Consider the following 6,468-nt stretch of genomic DNA (forward strand, 5'->3'; position numbering starts at 1 on the left):
TTTGGCCAGTGGGAGTCCCTTCAAGCTGGTTTCCATGTCATTATGATATGACTCTTGTGGAATAGCTTCCTTGTCTTCCAACACACAAAAAACTTTCCAGCTTCCTCTTATATATTTTCTATTCTCAGATCTGGGCTTTCTTAGGAAGTGCGGGGTCCTTTCAGCAGGAAATAACGTTTAGAGACCACACTTTGAACACTAAGTGCTCATTGTTCCTGGGTTTCGCGGCTTTTCGAAGTTTTCAGTGGAAGAACTTGAAAAGAGTATTTTTTAAAAAGAAATTATAATATTTTCCTTATATTTCTAATTCAAATTTAGGATTAGGATTATTCTCAAAATTCCTTTGATTTTATAGTCTCACATATTTCTCTTTTTTTTTTTTTTTTTTTTTTTTTCTTTTTTTTTTTTTTCTTTTTTATTATACTTTAAGTTCTAGGGTACATGTGCATAACGTTTATATCATGTATAACTCCCCAATGCAATCCCTCCCTCCTCCCCCCTCCCCATGATAGGCCCCAGTGTGTGATGCTCCCCTTCCCGAGTCCAAGTGATCTCATTGTTCAGTTCCCACCTATGAGTGAGAACATGCGGTGTTTGGTTTTCTCTTCTTGTGATAGTTTGCTAAGAATGATTGTTTCCAGCTGCATCCATGTCCCTACAAAGGATGCAAACTCATCCTTTTTGATGGCTGCATAGTATTCCATGGTGTATATGTGCCACATTTTCTTAATCCAGTCTGTCACAGATGGACATTTGGGTTGATTCCAAGTCTTTGCTATTGTGAATAGTGCCGCAATAAACATACGTGTGCATGTGTCTTTGTAGTAGAGTAATTTATAATCCTTTGGGTATATACCCAGTAGTGGGATGGCTGGGTCATATGGTACATCTAGTTCTAGATCCTTGAGGAATCGCCATACTGTTTTCCATAATGGTTGAACTAGTTTACAATCCCACCAACAGTGTAAAAGTGTTCCTATTTCTCCACATCCTCTCCAACATCTATTGTTTCCTGACTTCTTAATGATTGCCATTCTAACTGGTGTGAGATGGTATCTCATTGTGGTTTTGATTTGCATTTCTCTGATGGCGAGTGATGACGAGCATTTTTTCATGTGTCTGTTGGCTGTATGGATGTCTTCTTTTGAGAAATGTCTGTTCATATCCTTTCCCCACTTTTTGATGGGGTTGTTTGTTTTTTTCTTGTATATTTGTTTGAGTTCTTTGTAGATTCTGGATATTAGCCCTTTGTCAGATGAGTAGGTTGCAAAAATTTTCTCCCATTCTGTAGGTTGCCTGTTCACTCTGATGGTAGTTTCTTTTGCTGTGCAAAAGCTCTTTAGTTTAATGAGATCCCATTTGTCAATTTTGGCTTTTGCTGCCGTTGCTTTTGGTGTTTTAGACATGAAGTCCTTGCCCATGCCTATGTCCTGAATGGTACTACCTAGATTTTCTTCTAGGGTTTTTATGGTATTAGGTCTAACATTTAAGTCTCTAATCCATCTTGAATTAATTTTCGTATAAGGGGTAAGGAAAGGATCCAGTTTCAGCTTTCTACTTGTGGCTAGCCAATTTTCCCAGCACCATTTATTAATAGGGAATCCTTTCCCCATTTCTTGTTTTTGTCAGGTTTGTCAAAGATCAGATGGCTGTAGATGTGTGGTATTATTTCTGAGGACTCTGTTCTGTTCCACTGGTCTATTTCTCTGTTGTGGTACCAGTACCATGCTGTTTTGGTTACTGTAGCCTTGTAGTATAGTTTGAAGTCAGGTAGCGTGATGCCTCCAGCTTTGTCCTTTTGACCTAGGATTGTCTTGGCAATGCGGGCTCTTTTTTGGTTCCATATGAACTTTAAAGCAGTTTTTTCCAATTCTGTGAAGAAACTCATTGGTAGCTTGATGGGGATGGCATTGAATCTATAAATAACCTTGGGCAGTATGGCCATTTTCACGATATTGATTCTTCCTATCCATGAGCATGGTATGTTCTTCCATTTGTTTGTGTCCTCTTTGATTTCACTAAGCAGTGGTTTGTAGTTCTCCTTGAAGAGGTCCTTTACATCCCTTGTAAGCTGGATTCCTAGGTATTTTATTCTATTTGAAGCAATTGTGAATGGAAGTTCATTCCTGACTTGGCTCTCTGCTTGTCTGTTACTGGTGTATAAGAATGCTTGTGATTTTTGCACATTAATTTTGTATCCTGAGACTTTGCTGAAGTTGCTTATCAGCTTAAGGAGATTTTGGGCTGAGACGATGGGTTTTTCTAAATAGACAATCATGTCATCTGCAAACAGGGACAATTTGACTTCTTCTTTTCCTAACTGGATACCCTTGATTTCTTTCTCTTGCCTGATTGCCCTAGCCAGAACTTCCAACACTATGTTGAATAGGAGTGGTGAGAGAGGGCATCCCTGTCTTGTGCCAGTTTTCAAAGGGAATTTTTCCAGTTTTTGCCCATTCAGTATGATATTAGCTGTGGGTTTGTCGTAAATAGCTCTTATTATTTTGAGGTACGTTCCATCAATACCGAATTTATTGAGCGTTTTTAGCATAAGGGCTGTTGAATTTTGTCAAAAGCCTTTTCTGCATCTATTGAGATAATCATGTGGTTCTTGTCTTTGGTTCTGTTTATATGCTGGATTACGTTTATTGATTTGCGAATGTTGAACCAGCCTTGCATCCCAGGGATGAAGCCCACTTGATCATGGTGGATAAGCTTTTTGATGTGCTGCTGAATTCGGTTTGCCAGTATTTTATTGAGAATTTTTGCATCGATGTTCATCAGGGATATTGGTCTAAAATTCTCTTTTTTTGTTGTGTCTCTGCCAGGCTTTGGTATCAGGATGATGTTGGCCTCATAAAATGAGTTAGGGAGGATTCCCTCTTTTTCTATTGATTGGAATAGTTTCAGAAGGAATGGTACCAGCTCCTCCTTGTACCTCTGGTAGAATTCAGCTGTGAATCCATCTGGTCCTGGACTTTTTTTCGTGGGTAGGCTATTAATTGTTGCCTCAATTTCAGAGCCTGTTATTGGTCTATTCAGGGATTCAACTTCTTCCTGGTTCAGTCTTGGGAGAGTGTAAGTGTCCAGGAAATTATCCATTTCTTCTAGATTTTCTAGTCGATTTGCGTAGAGGCATTTATAGTATTCTCTGATGGTTGTTTGTATTTCTGTGGGGTCGGTGGTGATATCCCCTTTATCATTTTTTATTGCGTCTATTTGATTCCTCTCTCTTTTCTTCTTTATTAGTCTTGCTAGCGGTCTGTCAATTTTGTTGATCTTTTCAAAAAACCAACTCCTGGATTCATTGATTTTTTGGAGGGTTTTTTGTGACTCTATCTCCTTCAGTTCTGCTCTGATCTTAGTTATTTCTTGCCTTCTGCTAGCTTTTGAATGTGTTTGCTCTTGCCTCTCTAGTTCTTTTAATTGTGATGTTAAAGTGTCAATTTTAGATCTTTCCTGCTTTCTCTTGTGGGCATTTAGTGCTATAAATTTCCCTCTACACACTGCTTTAAATGTGTCCCAGAGATTCTGGTATGTTGTATCTTTGTTCTCGTTGGTTTCAAAGAACATCTTTATTTCTGCTTTCATTTCGTTATGTACCCAGTAGTCATTCAGGAGCAGGTTATTCAGTTTCCATGTAGTTGAGCGGTTTGGATTGAGTTTCTTAGTCCTGAGTTCTAGTTTGATTGCACTGTGGTCTGAGAGACAGTTTGTTATAATTTCTGTTCTTGTACATTTGCTGAGGAGTGCTTTACTTCCAATTATGTGGTCAATTTTGGAATAAGTGCGATGTGGTGCTGAGAAGAATGTATATTCTGTTGATTTGGGGTGGAGAGTTCTATAGATGTCTATTAGGTCCGCTTGGTGCAGAGATGAGTTCAATTCCTGGATATCCTTGTTAACTTTCTGTCTCGTTGATCTGTCTAATGTTGACAGTGGAGTGTTGAAATCTCCCATTATTATTGTATGGGAGTCTAAGTCTCTTTGTAGGTCTCTAAGGACTTGCTTTATGAATCTGGGTGCTCCTGTATTGGGTGCATATATATTTAGGAGAGTTAGCTCTTCCTGTTGAATTGATCCCTTTACCATTATGTAATGGCCTTCTTTGTCTCTTTTGATCTTTGATGGTTTAAAGTCTGTTTTATCAGAGACTAGGATTGCAACCCCTGCTTTTTTTTGTTCTCCATTTGCTTGGTAGATCTTTCTCCATCCCTTTATTTTGAGCCTATGTATGTCTCTGCATGTGAGATGGGTCTCCTGAATACAGCAGACTGATGGGTCTTGACTCTTTATCCAGTTTGCCAGTCTGTGTCTTTTAATTGGAGCATTTAGTCCATTTACATTTAAGGTTAATATTGTTATGTGTGAACTTGATCCTGTCATTATGATATTAACTGGTTATTTTGCTCATTAGTTGATGCAGTTTCTTCCTAGCCTCGATGGTCTTTACATTTTGGCATGTTTTTGCAATGGCTGGTACCGGTTGTTCCTTTCCATGTTTAGGGCTTCCTTCAGGGTTTCTTGTAAGGCAGGCCTGGTGGTGACAAAATCTCTAAGCATTTGCTTATCTGTAAAGGATTTTATTTCTCCTTCACTGATGAAACTTAGTTTGGCTGGATATGAAATTCTGGGTTGAAAATTCTTTTCTTTAAGAACGTTGAATATTGGCCCCCACTCTCTTCTGGCTTGTAGAGTTTCTGCCAAGAGATCTGCTGTTAGTCTGATGGGCTTCCCTTTGTGGGTAACCCGACCTTTCTCTCTGGCTGCCCTTAAGATTTTTTCCTTCATTTCAACTTTGGTGAATCTGGCAATTATGTGTCTTGGAGTTGCTCTTCTGGAGGAGTATCTTTGTGGCGTTCTCTGTATTTCCTGAATTTGAATGTTGGCCTGCCCTACTAGGTTGGGGAAGTTCTCCTGGATGATATCCTGAAGAGTGTTTTCCAACTTGGTTCCATTTTCCCCCTCACTTTCAGGCACCCCAATCAGACGTAGATTTGGTCTTTTTACATAATCCCATACTTCTTGCAGGCTTTGTTCATTTCTTTTTCTTCTTTTTTCTTTTGGTTTCTCTTCTCGCTTCATTTCATTCATTTGATCCTCAATCGCTGATACTCTTTCTTCCAGTTGATCGAGTCGGTTACTGAAGCTTGTGCATTTGTCACGTATTTCTCGTGTCATGGTTTTCATCTCTGTCATTTCATTTATGATCTTCTCTGCATTAATTAGTCTAGCTGTCAATTCTTCCACTTTTTTTTCAAGATTTTTAGTTTCTTTGCGCTGGGTACGTAATTCCTCCTTTAGCTCTGAGAAGTTTGATGGACTGAAGCCTTCTTCTCTCATCTCGTCAAAGTCATTCTCTGACCAGCTTTGATCCGTTGCTGGCGATGGGCTGCGCTCCTTTGCAGGGGGAGATGCGCTCTTATTTTTTGAATTTCCAGCTTTTCTGCCCTGCTTTTTCCCCATCTTTGTGGTTTTATCTGTCTCTGGTCTTTGATGATGGTGACGTACTGATGGGGTTTTGGTATAGGTGTCCTTCCTGTTTGATAGTTTTCCGTCTGACAGTCAGAAGGACTGTCTGTTGGTCTGTTGGAGATTGCTTGAGGTCCACTCCAGACCCTGTTTGCCTGGGTATCAGCAGCAGAGGTTGCCAAAGATAGAATATTGCTGAGCAGCGAGTGTACCTGTCTGATTCTTCCTTTGGAAGTTTCCTCTCAGGGATGACTCCACCCTGTGAGGTGTGGGGTGTCAGACTGCCCCTAGTGGGGGATGTCTCCCAGCTAGGCTACTCAGGGGTCAGGGACCCACCTGAGCAGGCAGTCTGTCCGTTCTCGGATCTCAACCTCCGCGTTGGGAGATCCACGGCTCTCCCCAAAGCTGTCAGACAGAGTCGTTCGCCTCTGCACCGCCCCCGCTGCTTTCCTATTGGACCTCAGCTGTGGGCTGTCCCCAGAGGTGGAGTCTACAGAGACAGGCAGGTTTCCTTGAGCTGCTGTGAGCTCCACCCAGTTCGAGCTTCCCAGCGGCTTTGTTTACCTACTTAAGCCTCAGCAATGGCGGGCGCCCCTCCCCCAGCCTCGCTGCTGCCTTGCGGATAGATCGCCGCAGACGGCTGTGTTAGCAGTGAGGGAGGCTCCGTGGGCGTGGGACCCTCCCGGCCAGGTGTGGGATATATTCTCCTGGTGTGCCTGTTTCCTTAAAGCGCAGTATTGGGGTGGGAGTTACGCGATTTTCCAGGTGTTATGTGTCTCAGTTCCCCTGGCTAGGAAAACGGATTTCCTTCCCCCTTGCGCTTCCAGGTGAGGCGATGCCTCGCCCTGCTTCAGCTCACGCTGGTCAGGCTGCAGCAGCTGACCCGCACCGATTGTCCGGCACTCCCTAGAGAAATGACCCCAGTACCTCAGTTGAAAATGCAGAAATCACCGGTCTTCTGTGTTACTCGCGCTGGGAGTTGGAGACTGGAGCTGT

Source organism: Trachypithecus francoisi, unplaced genomic scaffold (assembly GCF_009764315.1).
Source record: "Trachypithecus francoisi isolate TF-2019V2 unplaced genomic scaffold, Tfra_2.0 Lachesis_group10, whole genome shotgun sequence".
NCBI classification, from domain to species: Eukaryota; Metazoa; Chordata; class Mammalia; order Primates; family Cercopithecidae; genus Trachypithecus; species Trachypithecus francoisi.